The 23,832-nt window shown below is 43.9% G+C and overlaps 1 long non-coding RNA gene across 1 annotated transcript; it reads left to right on the plus strand.

Moving 5' to 3' along the window:
- The first annotated feature begins 237 nt into the window (after positions 1 to 237).
- LOC138569062 (uncharacterized) lies at positions 238 to 16,856 on the plus strand. The gene is made up of 3 exons (XR_011303094.1): positions 238 to 392; positions 13,312 to 13,398; positions 16,216 to 16,856. It is a non-coding gene; the product is annotated as an uncharacterized lncRNA (long non-coding RNA).
- The last annotated feature ends 6,976 nt before the right edge of the window (positions 16,857 to 23,832 follow it).

Raw genomic sequence — 23,832 nt, forward strand, 5'->3', positions numbered from 1 at the left:
CAGTCACATGCTTGTGTGTGATGCAGGTGCTATGCAGTATGTGTGTTATTTTACCCTTTGACACGCATTCATGTCTGCTTTCAGGCTCCCCTTCCATTGACACTGCGTGCGTGCCTGGATTTGTGTCATGTGTGACGTGGCAGGTTCATGTGTTGGCTGACAACATTGTAATACCTATGTGTGTGGCCTATGCTTTAACATTTGTATTCATGTTTTTTTTTATTTGTGAAGGTGATGAGGCACTGGATGCAGTGGAGGAGGACATGGTGTGGTTGCCCATGAGAATCCATTGGTGCTACAGACCATCTTGGCATGGGGTGTCTGAGTAAACCTCTGAGGAAGCCTATGCCTCTGGTGCTGAATCGGACATGGAACCCTCATTGCTGTCGCAGGTTAGTGTTTACTGTGGATGCTGAACACCTGCAGGGGGGGGAGACCCCTCACAGGGCCAGTCAGTGTTGGTATGTCCGTCTGTGGTGGTTACGGCTGCAGGGTCACGCTCCACAGTATTGGCTCCTGTTCCTGGGGCAGCTGGTCGAGGGAGGAATGCAGTCCTGCAGCGCCAGCGCAGCAAGGGCCAGGTATCCTTGGGTCCGGCAGGTGTGGGGTCTGGCAACGCAGTGGCTGTGTGCCACCCAGAATACTGTGTGGGAGCAATCCATGTATACTATTGCACAGCAGCAGAGGGCATAATGTGAGATGTTGGCTCAGGGCATGGGCATGGATCGGGTGGCCAATTCCAATTTCTATTTCGCACGCACTTTTATGCATTGGTGACTTTACCTCGCAGGACCACTGTTACTTTGTATCCTTTCTTTTGTTTTTACAATTTAGCAATTGTCGTTTCTATTCGTGTTTTATCGGCACACATGCAACCTTCAACTTTGGGATTACAGTCACTTTTTTTTTTCTTATTTTTTTTTCTTATTTTCAACAAGAAAGAACATATCGAATACAAAGCAAATGCAACTAGGCCATGAGGCTATAATCCACATCATAACTTAAACCTGAATCAAAGAAAACGGTGAACAGTAACCTACAATTACATATTAAACCCAACACGTTTTATAACCTAACCATGAGCAGTGACCTGACATTCACAAACATAATAGACAACACAAAACAAGAGAACATAACACAATCACACCCCCCCACCAACGTATCCATTTTGCTTTTAACACAAACCAGGCTTGTGTTGCCTTCGATAACTCACTGGTCATGTTAATTGGTCTTCTTTCATTTTATTCATTCAACCGTCAAGGACATTACCAATGCCTTCTCTGCTCCTCCACAACTCTGCTGTTCACCGGGAGGGTCGCAGGCTGCTTTCAGGCAACTTGAAGGTTTCTTTCTTCCGCTCACTCGGTTTCAGTCTTGGAACGCTGATGGCTTCCTAAAAGTGGATTTCTCGCCTGGCTCTCTCTTGATCCATGCAACTGCGGATCAGCCCGTTGGCCTTCCAGATTTCACAGCCTGGTTCACATCAGCCCCAAAATAGTTGTTCCTTCTCGTACCCAGCCTAGCTCAGAGTGTGCCTGTGCGCACCACCTTTTATTCTCAGAGGGAGTGTTAACAAGTGGGAGGTGTGTATTGATATGATAGAAACCTCTGGGCATCAAGCGCGTTATAAATAACCTAAGTGCGGTCGAACCTGTGGCTCCATGTGGTCTTGCTGCCAAAGCGAACACATTACCGCTGAGCTATATCCTCCTGGGACATTGTTAGGACTACGTGTCCGACTCTGCCTCGCCTTATTGCAGGGACAGACGATGCAAGTCAGTGTAAGTAATCTTTCTGACCTCATTACTCATCTTCCTCGGCTCAGTACTGTTGTCAATGTAAAGTGGGGAGGAATTATGGGAGCTCTAGTTTCCCATACAATAAGCAGGGATAGGGGTTAGATGGGTGTGGAAAAAGGGGCATGCCATGTCTCACCATTGGGTGTTTCTCCCCCACTCCCTGAGGACCCCCTGCCCGGGTGATCTGGCCTCGCTTGTCCACCCCCAGCGTCAGGATCCAATAGCTATGGCCTTTCCCTGAGTATGGGATCCCGGGGTCTAGGTTGTGAAACACCCTTTGATTTTTCACTACGCCAAGGAAGCCAGCAGCTAACAGACACCAACAAAAACTATGAGTGTGGCATGGGTGGGGAGTAGAGCAATCGCTCTACTCCAGAAAACCCCTGCCACTCTATTTTACCTCCTTTATTAGCATCTAGATGGAATTGTGAATATTAGCATGTCCACACTTAGATAGAATTGTGAATATTAGCATGTCCACACTTAGGTAGAATTGTGAACATTAGCCTGCGTCGCGTCTGGATAGAATTGAGAATGCTAGCATGTCCACACTTGGATAGAATTGTGAAGGTTGGCATGTCCACGCTTGGATAGAATTGTCAACATTAGCCTGTGTCGCATCTAGATAGGATTTTGACTGACTGAAGTATAGCATACCCGCACCTAGATGAAACTTGAATGTTAGTATGTGCCACCCTTGGAGCTGTGAACACCAGCCTGAGCCGCATCTAGATAGAGCTGTGAATGTTGGCATGCCCACACCTAGATAGAATTCTGAACATTGGCCTGCGCCGCATCTAGATAGGATTGTGAAGGCCAACAAGTGCCACACTTAAACAATACTGTGAATGTTAGCATGCTAAAGGTCAGGTAATCAGCATCTGGTGTATACCGAGTTGAAGCTGCCAACAGAACACCACTCCTCTCACTATCCTACTCCCTCTTCACCTTACTAAACCTCCCCCCCCCCCCTTATCGTTTACAGATCCGCCAGAGCGCCTGGGGACCAATTCTGCTGGTGACGGTGCGCGATACAAATACCTTTAACATAATCTCTTCCGATTTTTTTTTTTTGTTTGTTTTTTTTTGCGACACATGTATATTTAAATCCAGTTATTTAAACTCTCACATGATTCATGTGTTTTCTTATTAATATAATTGTTTTTATATTAAATGCTAGCTCTCATTACACTAGATACGGTATAATATGCTTCAATAACATTTTTTCTCAGGCATCAAAAGCGGAATTGGTTAGTGCTTGTCAAACCTTGGGTGTATCAGGGGTGGGATCCAGAACAGACCTTATAAACCGACTTCAAGAACCTGTTCTCTACAAAGAGATTTACCCCAAAATGTTTTCTAAACATCAAAAAACCGGAGATATGTCTTAAAATGAAATAAAATGCTTCACTAATTAGATTTTATAAACATTTTACACATTTTGAAATGCAAAAAGTATGACAAATTTCTGTTCTTGTAAGTTAAAGGAATAGTGCACTCAGAAATATCATTGTCCCGAGGGTTCGGGCATGTGTTTTTAAGCATACGTTGATCGATCGTACAAACATTTCCTATGCACCTTTTCACTTTTGTACACATGCGAAATCAGGCAGCAGGGCACAGCCATTTTGTGATAATCTGATCCGTTGCTGCATCGCCCAAGCAGGACTGCCCTGGCGGCACTAAATCATAACCCCGCCCCTGAGCCTCACATCACTAGAAGCATACCGACCATTTCACAACACCAAAGCACGTCTCGTGTCAACGTTCTCTGCGCTTCAGCTAATGACGTGTCACCATGGTTATGGCAGGACGCCTCTTTCCTCAATGAGTATAAACAGACCGCTTCGCAACAGACATCAGATTTTCTTTTCCATTCCTCTCAATGTCTTTGAGTATTCTGTGCCTCGTTTCTGTGCTCTGGTCCTCTACCTTCGGGTTCTTGTAGCCTGTGCAAACAGATACCAGTACCATTGCTATAAATTATTTTTGTTTCCCCCACAATAGCAACAATACAGCCCTACCAGAGTATTCTGAGGCAGAATTACTCAAAAGAGAAAGATGCGGATACGATGGGGCTTCGGACGACAGTTGGAGGACGATTCAACAGATCAAGAGCCTGAGCCTAGTCGCATGGACGGCGTTTCCACCTGGTGCACCTGCAATCAGTGCACGCTAATGCCAACCGAGGAGTAGAACTGCTGCGGCAGAGAACTCCGGATGCTTGTTGTGCATATCAGAAGACGAGACATGGCCGCAATGCGTTACCGAGCTGCCAGACTTCAGGGCAGCCTGCCCCACACTGTCTGTGTTGAGGATTATGATGGTGCTTATGCACGAAATTCGCGCAACAGTTCGCCCCCGGAATCCAAGTAACGAGTAAGTGTACTTTAGTTGTGATGCCACTTAGGCCACTACTATTTCTTGATTGTCTCCTATATTGTCGTAACTTCAATATATCATTGTTAAACCAATTTAGTCTTGCAATTCTCTATTAATAGTCGTATAATAGTCGTTCAATATTGTACAGTGTCTAGGTAGCATTTGTACTGGCAACAATGCCATTGGATACAAGAATTTTCATTGTCAACTACTGTTTAATACACTTCTCTTCGTCATTTAAAAACAGTTTGTATCTTTCTCTTTCACAGGTGGTACAGGCTGGTGGCCTATCGTTCATACACATGGTGGCTTCATGAGAGGCTTGGACACCGCGCTCGAGTAATACCCTCCTTGTTTCGTTGGTGCCATTAGAGAGACATTCCTCAGTGACAGCGGTCAATACAGGGGATTTTCCCTCACTGTGCTGGAACCAGAACTTTACAATGTGTAGTACATTTGTGCCATAAAATTAAGAAACAAAATAAAGCACAACAGAACTTTTATCAATGGTTGTTTCAGTTTTTCAGTGAATCAAGTGTCTCCATTCAGCAGTGTTCCGGGCCTTGTCTGCCCGCCTCAGGCCCATCCATCCCCCCCCCTCCATTATCAAAGGCAGTTGGCACCAGTGGATGTTCGCTGCCAAGGGGTGCTGTCAGGGGCGCGAACGGCCAAGGTGCCAAACACCATGTACACTTCAAAGGTATCTTGCGCCCAGGGGTCATTGTTCACATGGCCTCCTCAGACCCTGTGTCTCCAGGCCGGATCATCTGAAGCAGGCAGCGCCCCTGCAATCCACATAAAACCACGACATACACACATCATTCATTCACATACACACGCTCTTTTCTAATTCTTTATAAACCACTTGATATTTATCATGAGAACATCTTTGAGCACTGCAAGCCAACTCGTGAACGTGCTACCTGAGAACTTCGGTGACCACTGCGAATCTGCACGTCTTCGTGCTACCTGTGAACATCTCCCTGTTCTCCTGCCACTAACTACCCTGCTTGCTGAATCTGTTTGTTTGTCAAGGTAAGGGCAGGTCACCTAATCATATCTCCTTGATCTCTAAATTACTATCCATTTCGAACGTAACATACCCAGTAGTGTTATGTTCATTTGTCTCGTTGCCATTGACTTGAGTTTAATTTGTTATGTTATCGATATATCAATTGTCATCAGTGTCAATTGTCATCGAATTGCAATATAAGCATGTTTCCTTTTGATGCACGATGGTACATTCAAGGGACGAGTAACATGTTCCGTTTTTCGTCACATCAATGAATTGTTTATGAAAGTAATCCTATAATTCAGCCGGCCACGCTACACTGGTTTTGCTGTGGTGACCAAAACATACCTTGCATAGAAGAAAGTATGGTATAATTCCTTCTTTCTCATGTTTTTATGCAAAGTAATTTTCGAATAATGTTTACTTTTTTTTGTGCAGAATTTCCAACAATGCCTGCATGTGCGATTTTAGGTTGCCCTTCTAAGACCCATGAGAAATCTGAAGGCACTACAATGCATGTATTCCCAAAGACTATAGATCGAATAAGAGAATGGGTCAGATATTGCGGATATGCACCGGCAGAGCTTGAATGTAGAGTCAAAGAAGTCTTGCAGGACAAGAGGGGTGATCGATTCTGCAGTCTGCACTTTACCCTGAATATGTACAACCCATCCATGTACTGTCATGATGCCTACCCCCGGGGATTCAGACCAAGTCCAGCAACCCCGGAAGCAGGCATCAAGTTATTCTAAGTAAGCCCAACAACCCCTGCTAGAGGCTATTCGGGTGCAGTCCTGGCGCCTATGGCGCCAGGCTCATAGATTAAAACTTACCTGATGCAGACCATGCTGTAAACTCACCTGATGCAGACCATGCTGCAAGAGCTCCAAGTGAAGAGGCTTGGAAGGGACTACTTTACCTAGGGACATTTTTTTTTTTTTTTTTTACTCTGGTGGGGCTGGGGAGGAATACTTACCTGGGACTACTTTGGAGGCTATTTAAACCACGCCCGAAGAGCAGCACACGCTTCGCGTTATTCTGCATCCAGCAGCGTAACGCTCACCGTGCCTGCAAGTCTGCATCCAGTCTTCTGCCACGTCTGCCTCAAGTCTGGAGCTCCTAGAAAAAGGGAGAAAAAAGGAGAAAAGGTTAGAACAAGAGCAATACCTTTGATCCTTACCTGAATTCCCGATCCATCGCGCCTTCGAGCTGGAAGAAAGAAGTTATTTTATGCGTGTCGCCTGCTGCAGCGCCGCGCTGAACTCACCGGCCTTCGCAGCATCTTCACATTCCACTGCATCCGTCTGCATGTTTCCGCCGCACTCCGGCACCTAAGGGGAAGACGAGAACAGCAAGGTGAGCCAAGGGAATACACAGAGGCAATATTAGTTACCCCCCATAGACTTACCTGATTTTACCACCGGGGGATACTATTCCTCTTCACGGGTCGGCGCAGCTTCCACTGCATCCTTGCCGAACCCCAGCCCCTAAGGGGAAACAAAGGGACAAACAAGGGGAAACCTCCTCACCACAATAGACTTGCCTGATTTTACCGCCGGAGGCATTATTCCCCGAGACTTCATACTTTCTCTCAGCGCCTGAATAAGGGAGAAAGCAACAGGTTACATATTGACGTTATTTTATCGAACTGTGTTGGATAATACAAATCCTTACCTGAATAATACCGGTTGCCACAAGGAACTCTTCGCTAGGGTCAAGCTGCAACCTGCAAGGAAGGTGTGAAACAAGAGTGAAAGTCAGACATTTGAACTCTTACGAACTACATACTTACGGCGTCTTGCTGGGAATCTCAAAGTCAATATTGTTCTGGAACTCACCAATTCCTTCGAGCCAGTGAAGCAACTGGTTATCTATGCGCCCCTGCGCTCAATGCAGGATGGAGAGCTCATCTTTCCAAACCATCAGATGAGACTATAGGGGGGGACATCAAAGGTGATAAGCGGGGACAACATCGGGAGTGGGGGGGGGAGGGTTAACGCTCAACTCCACGGGTGGTTAATTCCCTTTCTCCATTTGCAGAAGAATATTCCTACGGGCCAAGCTAACGAAGCTAGGTGGGCCAGTCCAGACATCATCTCGGCACTACGCGTCACATTGGTGGAGACCGCAGCTGTCCAGTTCAGATCGACGCCCCTGTGGGAGCCAGATGGGCGTAACATGTACACAAAGAAGAATCAACTCAGAACGACTCAAATTGTTCCCAAATGCGGTTTCGATTCGTTCACATGCCGCCTCAGGTGAGTCACGATTCCGGAATTAGCTGTAGCCGTTGGGGTAGTGAACAGGTAACTAAATGGACGGATTGGTGTTTTAGGTGTAAATGTGTCACGTCCCTCGTCACACACCGCCCCACCAACAGTCCTTTCCCATTTTCCCACATGTCCACATGTAAATCCCGACGGCGGTTGGTCTACAGCTCGTGGCGGCATGGCAAACGAGTCAAGAGAAATTCATTTCCGACACAAGCCCCTTACCTCCAGTGGTGGTTACCCTGTAGACTGTCCACGCCACTTCATGGTCTTCGACTTGGTTTGGGGCCCTGTCGCGTTAAGCGACACATGATCAGGAAGTAACATGCTCGATAGGTTGTGCGAGACGAGGAGCACGCATCATGTGATCAGGAAGCACCACCCTTCAAGCAACACATGACGCGTTCACGTGACACGGAGCGTAACACGTGATGCGCTCACATGACCTTTGTTTTTCAAAAGATTCGAGCGAACGCTCGTACTTCGCTCCACAGCTGCTTACGGCAAGTTTGTAGAGCGCTTACCTTGCTTCTATTTCCTGGAATCCTTGACGCGGACTGTTTCACGGACCCGCTCTGCTTCACCTCGGTACCTTTGCTTTGGTGATCTTTCCTGGATCAAACTACAAACTCGGTTTTTCACTTGGACTTGCATTTGGATCATCTCTTGTTATTGTCGTGAACGGCTGGTTTCCGACTACGGACTTCATCTTGGACTGATTACGGATTTCCCTATCACAGTGCTTTGCTCACGTTCTTGGCAAAATCAGATGTCAATTTCCATCAAGAGTGCCACCATATTACCATCTGCTGCCTGCCGCCGTCGACCATTATAGAACCCTGCCCAGTACTTCACTCAGGGTATCTGACCACTGACATTGGGCTAAGAATAAGTGTGGCTTTTCCTTGTTAAACCATTCACTGCCTTGCCTTGATTTCCCTAACCTCATTGCTTGCCTTACAGTGGTCAGGGGGTTTCCTTCCGGCGTTCCTGGTTCCAGGCTGACAGTACTACACCTGTGGCCCCAAAGATTGCATGGGCAGTTATATTTTATACTTGCCCGTGTGGTACTTGGGGACGGAGGTTTCATCATCTACACGACCATCAAGTCTTAACAAAATGTCCCTTATAATTTTCATATTTACAAGATTGTATTGCTTTCTAAATAAAGACCATTTTGCTAAACATCTGTCCTTAGTGTTAGAAGCCTCATAGAAATTGTATTTATGGGCACAGATAACTATGCTATAGTGTCCTTTGAAATAAGCATAATGTTTTCGTAATCGGTGTCTCCTTACATGCCAATTTTTAAGATTAGCATTTCTAAATCAAATAAAATGTTCCCTTTACAACTCCATGACTATGCACTGAAAATGAAGGAACAAGATTCAGCATCCATGTCTTGCCTGGAGTCAACAACCACTTTGAGCGCTTATCAGGTAGTCTTACTTAGCTATTCATTTCCAGAATTGTTTTATGCATGGAATTTGAGATAATCTGAATATATTTACGTATCATGTCATTCGTTTACACAATGTTTCATTCGTGGTTTGCTTTTGATTTGTACCAATGTCTGCGTCACAATGTGTGTGTGTTCAATTTCAATTTTTTCATCCATACAAGTACTGTGTTTCAGGGAGATGCTGAAGCTTATGCTACAATTACATCATCCCTTGTAGTTGATCCAGAGGTATGCGTACTGACAGTTCCCTCGAATGAAAGGAAATCTGCCCTAGATCTGATACTATCAGACAGTGACAATATTAGAAACCAGCAGTTTTTGCAAATTGCTTGATAGCAACATTTCGAAGAGTGTGCTTCGCACAGTCAACTTTGATCGAGTAAACTAGCCATCAATCAGATGAGATTCGAAATGTATATTTTGACTAAATGACATACACGATGTACAAGTTTATCTGTGTAAGCCATGTGTGCGAAGGAATAATTTGATTTCTAATACAAATGACTTAATTTAAATGGATACTCTTTTCTAGGCATGTATACAAGATCCAGATATAGAATAGAGGAGGCACGTGGATCCGAGTTGGTGGACCAGCTTGCTGTTGCTGACGTTACAGTAAAAGTTTCAACGAAAAGCAAGAAAGATAAGGTAATTTAATTTTTAAACAGTGTTTTGTGCTGGGGCCTTCATAAAATGCTTTTTTAAATGTAAATTGTCCAATATTTTATGTTGGATTTACTTTGAACATCTTTTTCCAACCTGTCTTCTAGTTGCCCGATGGTGTACGAACTATGCAGACACGGACAGCGACACAAATGAGAGATGCTGCTTGCCAAACTGATTTCACAATGGAGCAACTATTAATTGAGGCGCAGCGTGTTCAAACTCGAGATGCTTTCGCCCAATGGCCAGAAAATGAATTTAATGTGACCGGCGAAGCCAGCAAAGTGTTTTTGGACCATTGCTACAATGTGACTGCTCCCCCAGATGAAGATGAAACTGAATGTATTGAAGATGCTTTTGAATTGGTCGCAGACCACGTGACACAATCGACACCTGCCAAAAAAGGGCCACCCAAAAATCAATCGACATTGATGATTTCTCCGATTCACGTTCAAGTAACAGACACTGACATGACAGAGACAGAAGCATCAATACAATTGAGTGAGCAACTAGACAAAGATCTCGACTACAGTATGTCCAGTTTGCCTGATATGTCAACCACAGTTCAGTCAGAAACCACATTAATGCAGTATGACGGTTTAATAAAGGAGGCCAAACACATAGTATTCGACAGCAGCTTGATGGAGATTATAAGGATGCTGAAATGTGTGCATTCAGTGAGAGGGTAAATATGTGAGAAGCCATGGGTGAATGTGACTCGTGTATCACAAGGCAGTAACCTCAAAATACATGCCAACTGTCAAATGTTACCTGACAAATGTTCATGGTCCGCTCAACCGATGCTGGGGGAAACTGCCAGCTGGCAATCTACTGTGTGCAGCAGCTTTACTTTTCAGTGGCTCTCGTTTCATTAAGTTGTCCATTTTCTGTCAATTTGTGGGACTCCATTTCATTTCTAAAACGAGGTACTACAAATATCAACGTCAATATCTATTCCCTGCCATTAGTGAAGCTTGGAAAATTGAATAATTGTCTATTCAAAGTACATTCTCCAAAAAACGGTTCAGGCTAGCTGGCGATGGACAGTGAGACAGCCCCGGATTTTCAACAAATTACTGCTCATACCACTTTCAGGACATGGAAAGTAAAAAAGTTGTGAGTTCGGTGGTCGTGCAGGTGTCCGAATGTAAATCCTCAGTAGCCATGGAGAAACTTGGCTTTATAAAATCACTGAAAGATCTACAATCGAGGGGAATGCAAATCGACCTCATAGCCACGGACAAACACGTTTCAATAGCCAAGACAATGAGAGAGCAGTTTTCAAATATTGGCCATCAATTTGATGTATGGCACGTTGCTAAATCATCAATAAAAAAATCTCAGCTGCAGGGGGAAAAAGGTTCTGAAAGTATTTTGCAGTGGTCCCAGACTTTCAGCAACCATCTTTGGTGGAACTCCAAAACTTGTGATGGGTCTTTGGAAATTCTACTAGAAACATGGCAGTCACTAATGCACCACTGTTCCAACGTTCACCAATGTGAACATGGCTCTTTGTCGCCGGAGCAGGAACGGAAGAAGAAGTGGTTGATTACATCTTCACCTACACACAAAGCCCTTGAGAAGATTGTGTTTGATAAAACTCTATCAAGAGATCTGAAGGAACTCACAGAATTCTGTCACCTGGGAGATTTGGAGGTGTTCCACAATATGTGCCTAAAGTACAGGCCAAAGAGATTGCATTTTGGCATTGAAGGGATGAAATATAGGACATTACTAGCGTTATTAGCGCATAACGAGAATGTAGGCCGTGAACAATCGAGGACTGCAGGAAACTTTGGGATGCTTTACTACACTATGGCCTTTACAAAAAGAAGCAAAAAATGGGTGGTCAAGCCAGTATGAGGAAATGGAATTCAATTTTTGTGAAAGATCTTATTATTAATGTTTTGGAGATGCATAATCACGGAATTGCGCGTGATTTTGTTCCGTGTACACATACATTGCCACAAAACATTGCCAACGCGCCCTGTCCACCTAAATCAGAGCTTGTGGAACAGTTCAAATCCAGGTACAAATGATTACCATCTGTTTTTTTGATCAACAATGTTTTTCTGAAGTGTCCAAATAAAGCATCCAATTTGTCTTTTAAAATGTATCCTCTTTGTCAATTTTATTTTCAACTAGTACAATTTTTACGATTGCCATACGATGTAACGCTGTGCTTTCACAGTTCAGTTTTGTCGAGCTACTGTGGGACCATCATTGATCGTGGGAGGGCCAGATGGATACCAGTGTGAAAGAAACTTTGGGGTTCGGCAGTTGCCTTACCATACAGTTGCCCAAATAGCTGAATAACTGCTCATCCCACAAAAGGGTGTGCATTACGCCAAGAGAATGGAAATGCTGAATATAATGTACGTTTGACCTTCGACGATTTTATACCGAAACGAGTCAACTTATTAGCTGACCGTTATTGCTGGGTTACATTGTACTCGTGTGTGTACTGGTCTTTCTAACGTGCACATGGGCAGTCCAGCATCAAGATGCATGTAGACCACCACTCGGTTCCCCCAGGTTCAATGGTAATATTTCATTAAAATGCCATCTATGTGCACCTCGAATTGTAGTGTCAGCTTCCGCCTCCCATTTAGAGCGGAGCATACTCCATAGCACTATCCTCCGAAGCAAATTGTGGAGTACTTTCCACGTTGTTTTCTCTCTGTTCACATTGTTTCACGTCTGTGCTAATAACACAATTCTGAATTAATAAGTAAAATGATAACTTGTAATCAAGATCGGCTACTGAGACACATGTCTGTTTTCCAAACAGGTACATCCTGCCATTCTGCGATTGTCATCGATTCCAGAGACCAACTGATGGCTTTTTCAACCGGCAGCTACAGATACACGTTAATAGCTGGATGTATTTGAATCTTTTTTTTTTTTTGGGACGATCGCCTAGGGCCGAGTACCAGCGATTAGGAGCAACATATCCATTACGGTGGTCTAGCGCCAAATTGATGCACAAGCCTTGCAATTCACTGTGTGACCAAAGCGCTTTTTTTTTTTTACCCAAAAGGAACACCGCGCGACACTGGGGTTAAACATTTGTGCACCGAGGAAAAAAGTACCCATTTCATTGAATATTGCAACCGCCGGATATTCTCGGAGCGTTTATTATGAAATAACTGTACTTTAAAAATTGTATAGTCTTGCTATTTCATTTTAAAGTACAGTTTTATATTCCAATTGTTACGCGCTGCGTTGTGAGACAATGCGTGTCGATTTCCGGGTTCTGCGTCACGTCGCGTAGGTGATGACTGGGCACGTTTGGCTATGCTGCCCAGTAACGTCATGGAGAAAGGCGGAGAATATCACTAGGTTTGGTGATGTCCGGCTCAGGGGCGGGGGATATTATTTAGTGCCGCCAGGGCAGTCCTGCTTGAGCGATGCAGCAACAGATCAGATTATCACAAAATGGCTGCGCCCTGCTGCCTGATTTCGCATGTGTACAAAAGTGAAAAACTACGGTACGGTGCATAGGAAATGTTTGTACTATCGATCAACATATGCTTAAAAACACATGCCCGAACCCTCGGGACAATAATATTACTGAACGCACTATTCCTTTAACATTAAATAAATCTATTTTAGGCTCACAAATGATGCCTCCCTACAAATTTTCAGTATTGCGTATGGCATTTTTTATGGTATGTTCAAATGAAACCGAGAATTAGTTACATGTACTATATTTTATTGTAGAAAAGAAGTTTGATGGAAGCAATTAAAAGCTCAGATTTTCATTGTCCAGTAGAAATATCACACATGATCGATGTGTTAATACCAGAGGTAAGATGAAGCATGAATATAAAATAACTAACCACAGCTTTGCATTAGCAAACTAATCAAAGCTTTCTTAAAAAATGCTTAGAGTGGAGCCGTGTGTGGGCAGTTGCCCGCTGTATTGTTTTGTCCCAGCCAAGGGAGGAGTTGCCTCGCCCAATTCCATTCAGGTGCCTAGGGGAGCCTATTTCAGCTATTGAGTTACTGGTACCTGCCAACACCGATGCACAGTCCTTTGGCATAGATAAGTTCCCTGTATTGATGTATGTGTCATGATGCCTACCTCCAAGGAGCCAGGCCCGACCCAGCAAACCCAGAGGCAGGCATCATTTCCCCCAGGGGAGTACCAGCGGGCCCAAGCTGTGGCCCTTTGGACGCAGTCCTGGCGCCTTAGGCGCCAGGCTCATGTTGGACCCCTGTCCTGGTGCCTTAGGCGCCAGGCTCATAAAGCTAGACATGTGTTCAAGTGTTGTAATGTGCACTTACCTGATGCAGACCATGCTGCTACATCCAGGCCCTCTTGAGGCCTGAATGGAACTACTTTACCTGTGGGACTACTTTCCACCCGGGTGGGGTCGGGGAAGGATACATACTTGATCGGTGGAAGGATACATACCTGGAACTTCTTCCAAAGCTATTTAAACCACGCCCGATCAGCAACTCACGCTTCGCGTTGTTCTGCTCCTGGCAGCTGGATGCTCACCGTGTCAGCTCCTGCATCTGGACTTCAGCCACGCCTGTCAGCATCCTGGGTCACCTGCAAAGGGAGACGAGACCTTACCTGCTAAATCTGCACCACGGAGACCTCACACCGACGATCCTGAAAAGGAAGACATCATTTTTAAAAGCATTTCACCACGATCGCTGCAGCGCTGCATTTCACTACCTTTCCTGGGCGCCTCCATCTTCAACAGCGATCATCCGGATCCACAGCCACTTCCCAGAGCCTAGAGAGAAAAAGACAAGAACAAAAGGTGAGAGAAGGAAGGGAATAGGAAAGCTCAGTTCCCTTCTAAGACTTACCTGTTGGGTCATTCCCATTTCATTTCGGGTCTTGCCGCTTCCAGGCATTTTCCGGACCCCGCCCCCTATGGGGAAAAAAGACAAAGACATTGAATGAGCGAATGCAAAGACATTACCCGAGTGCTCATCCAGAACTTACCTGTCCTTTACTGGAACTGCACGTTTCACTTCGGGTTGGCGCCATCTCCGGCAATTCCGAACCCCGGCCCCTAAGGGGAAAAAGACATAAGCATTAGCGCTTGCTGCAATAAGACAATGAACATTATTATTAAGCTTGAACTTTTGAACTTGCAACAGAACTTTTACAGCGCCTTACCTGAATAGTCAAGCTTATTTGAACTCCCATCAAACCTCAATCCAGTGAAGTAACTGGGTTTCAACGCGCCCCTGCATCAGAAGCAGGATGGAGAACTCATCCTTCCAGACCCTAAGGTAATACTCCCTTTTCACGCACAGGGGAATATTCCTGCGAGCCAGAGAAGCCAGAGTAGAGGGGCCCTTCCTGTCCATCTTCAGAGTCCTGCGCTTCACCATTGAAGAAGCATCAGCACTCGAAGCCACACCTGCGCCTCCGTGAGAATCAGGTGAGCGTTACAGTATGCCAGAAATGTAATATCTCTTTGACTCATCAGTACTACGAAAACAATTCCATTTACATTTGATGACCATGGACTGATGCTGAATCGTTAAAAAAGAAAAGTGCATGGTGTTTGGGCCACCAAGAAGCAAGTACATGAAGCAAACCATTCAGATGGAGGAAAATGCAATCAACCAGTTCACATCCTTTGAATGTTTCTGCCTGAGGTTCACACACTGGAAATTAGTTTGGTCAGACTGAGAAAGCTATTTTTAGGCAGATACAGCTAAACCATAAAAAGGGTTATTGGTGGCAGCCCTTAGGCCTGTAATTGATTATCTATAAGCTCCAAGTGTGCTAAGCTGAAAATCATGAAACTTAGAAATAAGGACTTGCAAGAGCTCAAACCTGAGAAAGTACTGAGAATGATTTTTAAAAACTTTCCTTAAACTCCCTGAGGTACACCATCAATGCCGCTGCACGAAGAAGCAGGCCTTGGGCATATTCCACGGTTGTTGGCGTTTAGAGGTCTGGAGTTCCCCCTCCCCGTGGCAAGTGCAGGGATACCCTGCAGGATATACTGGGGCCAGAGGGGAAAAGTGTCTCTCTTGGTGCAAGCATGTGAAAAACTGCTTAATTGAACTTGGCTGCGAACAGCTTTGGACAAGCACACAACATCATTCGGAGGGATAGACTAACAATGACACCTGAAATCCCCCCCAGAAGACACAGGAGGATGTTATTGCCATGGGAGAGGGATTCCGCTCATTAGGTTTGTACTGGGACTCAAATTATCCAATGGTTATGAACAGTATCTGGACTGACATGGTCCTGAGTTAGCAAGAATGCTCTTGGTTACATTTAGATGTGGAAATGTACCACTAGCTTTAAGTACTCACCGCTGGGGATTGAAAATGACCGATGCATATCCTCAATGCACACATATCGGAGAGCATTTTATGTGACTGGCCAAAGTACATCACTGTAGGAAACACATTAGTGAGGCCCTTTTTTTATCATGTCAAACTTCCACAGCACTTATGATGCCTTAGTAGCTTGTAGAAGAAGTGAAAACGTGGACTTTATAATATGCTGTGATAAATTGCATGTTTAAGTCTAGGTTAATTAGGAGAAAGGTGGAACGGTAGCTAACCACACCCAGTTTATGCAACAGATATGTCTATTGTAATGATATAACTGGGTTTCTATTTTACCACATCTAGCTAGCCAAAAACTACTAGACGCGTTACATATTTGACAGCTGCTGACTCCGACATTCGATATTCACGAGATACGTCAGTATTGTTTATCTTGTTGACTTTTATTTACCTTTGATATTTTAACAAGGTACATAATGTTTTTTCTGTGCTAGGCACAGTCAGGCTATATGAATTTATTGACCTGGCCATTAGGGCCAGTTTGTTTCTATAGACTCTTTTAGTGTATGATTGACTATAAAATATTTGATCTTTAACCGATAACTGCTGTTGCATATGTATCTTGATTGTTTTAAAATTGATTTGTCACAATGTGTACTTGATGGCAATTGACAAATAACATTTATGTATTATTTAAAGAATTACCAGAATTATCAAGTTAAGTATGCATTTCAATATTCATACAAATATACAGTGTAGTATTAGATAGGGTTTAAAACAATAAATATGCTTTCTGAATAGCTGCATTCATTGTACTGATTGTTGTGAAGAGAAATTGAAAGTGTCTGGATAGTTTGCTAGTACCAACATCAAAATAATCATTATTACAATCCTAGGAACCTCTGTAATCACTTTATGCAACAGAATGTAGCGCATATCATGAATTATCTCAAAGTTTGTAAATATAATTGAAAAAAATAACCATGGTTTACTGTATCATTATCAGGCATTCAAAAATAAAACTATTTTTTTTATTCAAAAGAAATACAAAAAATAGTTTATATTGCTTCAACATTTGGTTGGATGATATTATGTACATTAAAAATGTATTTATCATTAAAGGTAACAAGGACATGATATCTGGATTTCGAGCCAAATACCCCTACATGATGGTTGTTAGGTGTAAATGTAGCAGATTCCCTAGCCTCAGATATTTAGCTATGATACCAAACATTTTTGGGGGTAGGAAAACACCTCCACCTGCCAAACTTCTGGTATCGACCACCCTGTACTTCACCCCTAATCTTTCCATGGGGGTGATTTCAGGCCGAGATTATATTAAAATGTATTCAAACCCCTAACTTCATTGCAGACTGATTATAGTGAAGTGCACTTGGCCTAGCGTGTGTCAAATGGAATAAATTGTGTTTAAATAATATAGTCTGAAACAGAAATGATCGAACTATTACAGCCTGGAATAAAAATGTATATACCATATCTAATAAAGTTTGTATGAGATGTGATAATTATATTATGGAGGTTTACATCACACGGCACTACAATTTGAAGGTGCTCTTGAGGTTGTGAAAAAAAGGGCAGTGGATCAGGTTAGTTGGGAGAAAGGGAAAATGCAATATAGCTTGGTTTGTAGATTTATGCACACTGCAAGTACTATATCTGCATGCTGGATTGTTTCTAGGTGTCATGTGTAGAGAGAGTAGAGGCATATATGTTAATCTTTAGAGCTACGATTTGTGCGCCCGTGTTGCTAGGATACATTGGCTAGGACAGTAGATAGTGGATCCGAATATTTTAAAAGTGGAGTTCAGTGTAGGGATTGCATATAGGCATATTCCTGGTGGCTTCCCTAGGGCCAACTCAGATTACTACAAGGTGAATTTGGAATATGCTGGAGCCAGTGGCAAAACAATGAAATTGAGTACTGAAGACATACAAGACAACCGAGCACTAATTGATTGGGGAGCCATAGGACCAAATGGCTGTGGGACCACAGGGAGGAAAACATAAGCAGGACAAAAGTGCATTGTGACACATGGGTGGAAATTACATCGACATAATCTCAACCGGTCAACAGGAAGTTAAAAATACAGTGGTAAATTAACAAGCTTAACGCATAATAAAACCAAATATAACAAGGAACAATACAGCCTAGCAGGGCATGAAAAGGGCATAATAAGACATAACAAAGAATTAGATGTCATAGCAATTCAGGATAAGCAGGGCAACTAATCCTCATTAGCCTCACTTTCATTATTTTTATCTCCATCTCTCAAGTTGTCTCGCATGATCTTGAAATTATGGTTCAGAAGTCAATTAATAAACTTGGGAAATGTTGCTGAGTCCGAAAAGAATAGAATTTTATAATTGTTTTAACGCAGTGGTTATTTGGATCTAAAAGTGGAACGACTGGCTAGATAATGCTGTTATGTTCTAGGCTGCTTTGTTGATCTCAAGCCTCCCCTTTGCACTTTTGAGGGACATGTGCACCAACCACCCCACTGTGCTGACACCAACGACACACTCCCATCCACACCCATGTCATGCCGCCCAACCTCCATAGACAATTACCTTTTTTAAGCCAGCACTCCGTTGTGGACACATGTCACCCTCTTGTCTGTGAGTCTTTTCATGGGTTGTTGTGGGTGTTGCACTTCCCCTAGCAGTCTGCAGGCCATAGTCGGGTTATTTGTATGTCTACAATGTTACACAATTGATGATCAGTTAAAGTAATAGTGACCGAAATGTGCCATTTTGTTAACTTTTTTGCAGATGACAATCAAAATTCTCCAAAAATGTGAAGGACTGAACCGCTATGAAGCTGAACGTATGCTCATCTGTGGACGCACTTTAATTTGTGGAGAAGACATATAAAAATAAAAGTAGTACAAGAAGTTATTATTTATTATTAGTAGCACAGTTTTAGACCTTTGCAGTTCGAGTGGTGGTATGTTAACCATTGACTAAGCTGTGCTGGTCATGCTCTATTATATTGATTTAAATAATTATTGTACATTACATTTAGTTGTCATAAAATGTGAGAGTTATGCTCTCGTGAAAATAAATATTTAAAATTTCGGTGTTAAATACAATGCTGTTATGGCTTGTTTGAACTATATTTGTTTTATTATTTATGTATTTAAATAATTTAACTTTGAGTTGGTGCAGTTTGATATTCATTAATGTTTACTAAAAGTATACAGCAACGTGATTGTTGAAACGGCCATAAAACAGTAAACTAATCCACTGTAACAAGCGTTTATTGAGAGCATTTCAGTAAAAAATTAAAAATAAAAATGTTATGCATTTTCATTTGAGATTATCATTTTAGAAAAGAGATTATTGAGGTAGGGTAGCAACACTCGCTGCTGTGACCTACAGTTTGCCGGTTCGAATCACAGAAAGGTGAACTTAAACTTTCAACCTTCTGAGACAGACAAATGAGGAGCTTTGGTCGGGTGATTTTGTATGCAAATATGTTATATGTAAAGCAGTTATAAAACGCCATTCTCATTAGTGTCAGTTTGAAAGCAGAGGCAGGCTTATGATAAAGTGAATTGAAATTAAGACAATGAATTAGAAAAATAAGCACACGATTAGCATCTAGATCAGCTACTGTGCCATTCATTAATAATTACACAGGCCACATTAATCTTAATATATGATTATTGTATGCAAGGAAAGATAATTTAGTAGGAACAAGGAAACGTTTAAATTAGAGATGAACAGTTTTTTAAAAAAAGTAATTCGAAATTAAACAGAAGATTATAACAAGGAAACATGCTTTAAAATTAATAATACTAGTGAGACTATGGTAAAGTGACCATGGTTATTATGAGATGGACATTTTAATAAGAAATGTACGCCTTTTATCCTGTGTATAATGCATAAAAAGATTAAATTTGATACAATTTGGATGATGCTTAATTAAAAGAAACATTTTTAAATATTCAAAAAGAATGAACTATGTAGTTGAAGACAACTGCATCAATACTTGCCCATTAAAGGGAGGGTAACTTTTCAAAGGAGTTTGGGGAATGTTGCCAGGGTTGTAGTTTTGTTTTGCAGGACATTTGAAAGATAGTTTCAATCAGACAAAGGTTGTCAGACCATTTTGATGTCCATCTCACCCTATGAAAGGGGCGGTAGGATATGTACCTGTGGTGTTTTCTGAGTAAGACCAACGTTCATTGTATAAGATGATGGGTAAAGATGCTGACATCCTCTAGCTCAAAAAGCCACACTAGGCAGAACTGCTGACGAGAATGAGGGCAGTGATGGCAGTCATCTAAGACACTGCAGCAATAAGCACACTGCACTGGAAGGACAACTGACTAGAAGAGTAAAAGAGACGGATACAAAATGTCCTAAAACTAAATGTAATTTTATTGTGGGACAATAATACAGGGACTTCATTTTATACATACTTGGATTGTTTTCATGTAGTCAGGCGGTAGTATTTCTTAATTTACAGCCATTTGGCAATTCCTTGTGTGGTAGATGTGTGACTAGATGGACCTCACTGCACCTTGAAATGGGAGCCTATCATTTGTTCTCACCATCTGTGGGAGGCTTTGATCTACAAAAATGTCCTCTATCACCAGCAGGATCAGGAGAACTCATCTACCCCAACTGCGCATTCTGCTGTATAGTTCTGAAGTCCATTCTTATGGTTTACAAGGGCACAGATGGCCGCACGGATGATTCAATTGGGGGGCTCTGAATTTCACCAGTCTCCTGGCAGCTGGCTAGCAGGACATACACTTCCTTCTCCAGCTCAAGGAAACAGACTTTGTGTTGCAGCCCCTTGGTGCCCTGTGCGTGCAATGCTGATTATTGTTTGGATTAGTGATGGGGGAGGAGGATTACAATTTGGATACCCCCAAGTAGAACACTCACAATGTCCATACACAATTCAGTGCGGACCTTCAATAGGCCCTGCATGAATTCCTGTGTATCTTCTATATCATGAGTAGTATCCGCCAATAAGGGTTTTCACTAACCCCTAAGCTGTTCTACGAACTTCTGCATGCCTTGATGCTGGCGGGTGGCTTCTGCAATGTCTTGCAAAGACGATTGATTTATTAATTGTTTATTTATTATGCATTATACACAAGTGTTTCAAAGCACAACCATGCATGAGAGGGTAAGACAAGACAAACAATCTTACTAGGCATGGTACATTCAGATTATGCAGGGGAATTGGGAAAAGTGCACCCAGTCCGGTCAGAACATGAGTGAAGTGCAAAGAGATACCAATCTCATGGGTCGTAACCGACATGCAGTAGTACTGCTGCAAGCGCAAAGCCTCGGGGCAAGTGCGGGAGAATTGGCGAGGAAATCCTGGGACCTGTGAGGCTCTAAAGGTACACCAGGCAGCCAGGCATTGAAACTGAGCAGAAGTAGAGGAGAGAGAGCAGAGAGGGGTGGTTAGCAGAGGGAGAGAGGAGGAGGAGGCGAAGGTGAAAGTCTTGAGGAGTTTCCGGAATTTAAGGAGATGCGGCTCAAGACTGAAAGAGGCAGGGAGGCTGTTCCAGTGGAGGGCACCCTCAGAGAATAAAGATCTCCCCCCCCTGTCTCTGCTTGGAGAAAGGGCTCACCCGCAGAGAGTTGGAGGAAGACAAGCGGAGGGCTCGGGAAGGTGAGTATTTAGGAAGAGAGCGTTGCAAATAGAGTGGGCCCAGGCCCCTGAAAGCCTTGTGGACAATGCAAAGGGTCTTGAACTTAATCTGTGCAGCCATGGGGTGCAAGTGAAGGGATTTCAGCGCTGGAGAGATGTGGTGCCTGGGCTTGAGGCCAAGAGTAAGTCTTGCGGTTCTGTTCTGGATGAGTTGAAGAGGACGGAGGGTAGAAGAGGGCAGGTTGAGAAAGAAGCTGTTGCAGTAGTTCAGCCTAGAGAGGATCATGGCGCTCGAGACGGTGAGCCTCTGGGGGAATGTGAGAAAAGGTAGAATACCTCTGAGAAGGTGCAGTTGGTAGTGGATCTTTTTAGAGATGTCCGTGATGTGAGATGAGAAGGCGAGAGTGGAGTGAAGATGACCCCAGGGATTTTGCCTCGTTGGTAGGTGGAGGCGCAGGGCCAAGGGAGGCCGGCCAGAGAGAGAGGTAAGGTGGGAGAAGGGGTCCCGATGAGGATAATCTGTCTTACTGCATTGAGGCAGAGGTCGTTTGGAACACACCACTACTGAATTGCGGCCAGTCAGGTATTAGTGAGGAAGAGGAAGATGCCGAGGGTAGCCTGAAGGAGAGCTGTGTCATCCGTGTAACACTGAAAGTTGGAGGTGAAGGTGACTATCGCATGGGCCAGGAGGCCATGTAGCCATTGAAAATCGGACGAGCAGTTTCCAGTGGCGTAACACAAAATGTGGGGGCCCCCCTGCGAGCCATGCTGAGGGGGCCCCCCAACTCAGCAACAAATCACGGGTCTGGGCCGGCCTAGATTGTCACGCTTGCGCAATATACACGAACGTGCTGCTGAAGGGGTATGCCGCACACTGCACTAGGAGAAAGATATACATATGTATTTTAATGCAATATAAAGCACACGTTCTGAGAAAAATTGGCCACTGTTTGCAATTGTTTTGTAGGGCAACACCAATCCAATACATGCACGTCACCAACAGGGCACAGGAACATTAATGCTTTGCTATTAAAAATGCCAAGCCACAAAGAAAACATGTCCAACTGTCTGCACTATGGAGACAAGTGTAGACAGGTAATAACATTACAGTAAAGCATGCCAGGCCACATTTAGACATACCTAGACTGGTTGCACCAAAATGCCAGTCAAAGCAATAACATTCATCAAGAAGAGAGCACACATTAAAGCCTGCGTCTCCACGGCTTCTACCAACACAGCTGAACTCATTACAATCTGCAAGGAACTGGTCAATTCTGTTGTAGTCTCTAGCTCTCCTTTCCCTCCAAGGCTCTCTGTACAGCTCTGGCCTCACTTCTCCGCTAAATCTCAGGACATCCTGTCCTCCATTTCCTCTTCTTCCTCTCTCTCGGCCCCCTTTGGCCATCTCTACCTCTCCCCTCATTTTTCCTCTTTCTCTCTGACAACACCTGACAAGGTTTCTAGACAGGTCCGATCTATGAAAGCGTCGTCCAAGCAGGTGCTCCCTTGCTCCTCCAGAACCATCAAGGACCATATTGACACCCTCGCTCCATCCTTTGCCAATTTCTGGAATCACGCTTTAGCCACTGAAACGTTCCCCTCTCCCCTTAAGCACTCCCTTGTGCACCCACTCCTCAAGAAGCCGTCTGCTGATCCTACCTGCCCAGAAAACTATTGCCCAATCTCCATCACCCCTTTCTTGGGCAAACTCTTGGAAAAGCTTGCCATCTCCCAGCTTACTCTCCACACTGAATCTGTTGGTTGTCTCCATGACCATCAGTTTGGCTTCAGAGCTGCGAGAGGCATGGAAACTGCTCTCCTGAATACCAGTGAAGATCTCCTCTCTAACCTTGATTCCAGCATTCCTTCTGTCCTCACCCTCCTTTATTCCGCTTTCGACACGGTCAACATCGCCATCCTGATCAATCGACTCTGTGAGAACCTGGGCATCACGGATCAGGCCCTGGAGTGACTGACCTCCTTCTTCTTGGACCTCCCTCCAGCCTCGCACTCCCAGGTCCAAGTTGGTCCCAATCTCTCTGCCACCTCTCTCTAACTGTGGCGTTCCCCAGGACTCTATACTCTCACCCTGGTTTTTCAACCTCCACTTGGCCCCTTTGGCCCACCTGATCTCTACCTTCTCTAACTTTCAGTGTTATGCGGATGACTCTGCTTTCCTTCAGGCTCCCCTCAGCCTCCTCTCCTCTCTCGCTCGTTTCTGACTGTCTATCCGGGATTCAGGATTGATGTGCCTCCAACGATCTCTGCCTTAATGCCAGTAAGACGGAGATCCTTCTCATTGGAACCCTGGCACCAGCTTTCCC

The sequence above is a fragment of the Ambystoma mexicanum genome, chromosome 2q (genome assembly GCF_040938575.1).
Source record: "Ambystoma mexicanum isolate Mex_15411 chromosome 2q, UKY_AmexF1_1, whole genome shotgun sequence".
In the NCBI taxonomy this organism is placed as follows: Eukaryota; Metazoa; Chordata; class Amphibia; order Caudata; family Ambystomatidae; genus Ambystoma; species Ambystoma mexicanum.